This window comes from Chrysochloris asiatica, unplaced genomic scaffold (assembly GCF_000296735.1).
Source record: "Chrysochloris asiatica unplaced genomic scaffold, ChrAsi1.0 scaffold00048, whole genome shotgun sequence".
NCBI lineage: Eukaryota > Metazoa > Chordata > Mammalia > Afrosoricida > Chrysochloridae > Chrysochloris > Chrysochloris asiatica.
Window position 1 is genome coordinate 17,017,927 of NW_006408566.1, and position 861 is coordinate 17,018,787.

Below are 861 nucleotides of genomic sequence, written 5' to 3' on the forward strand. Positions count from 1 at the left end.
TTACTGGGCATGTTGTAGCTCTATTTTAGGTATTCTGATCAGTTATAGGCAGAAGACAGACTTACAAGATTTCTGTGATAATATTTCTGGCTATTCCTTTCTCTTTCCCTCAAGAGGCTAATTTATAATAGTATGCCAGGGAAACCAAGATTGAAAAAACAGCCAATCATCTTAATATTATTTCCTCTCTTTTCCCTATTCCAACCATGTCTCAATCCCTGAATCCTAGAGCCCTATTGTTCCAAGGTTGTATATACATCATTATTTACCTCTGTCCCACTTAGCCCATGCAAACCTGCCTAACTATTCTCCCATCCACTTTGTTCTTCCAGTCCCCTCCCCCTTCTTGTATATTGCCCCCATCTGTTATACCCAAACTATCTTGTGTCTATTCCCTGCCCTGTGCTCCACCTTCTCCTCCCTCCCCTTGCCCCACCTCCCAAATCCAAGTAGCCAGCAAAATGCCCCATCCCTTTAGTATGGGTTCTTTTTCTTAGACTTTTACAGTAGTGGTCCTATGCAGTATTTCTCCTTTTGTGACTGACTAATTTCACTCAACATAATGGCCTCAAGGTTCATCCATGTTATGCAGTGGCTTGCAGCTTCCTTGTTATTCTTCAAGGTAACATAATATTCCATTGTGTGTATGTACCACCGTTTGTTTACCCATTCTTCAGTTGATGGGCACTTTGGTTGTCTCCATCTTTGTGCTATTGTAAATAATGCTGCTATGAACATTGGTGTGCCTGTATCTACTTGTGTTATGGCTCATCTTTCTTGTGGGTAAATACCAAGTAGAGGAATTGCTGGATCATAAGGCATTTCTATTTCCAACCTTCTGAGGAAGTGCCATGTTGCTTT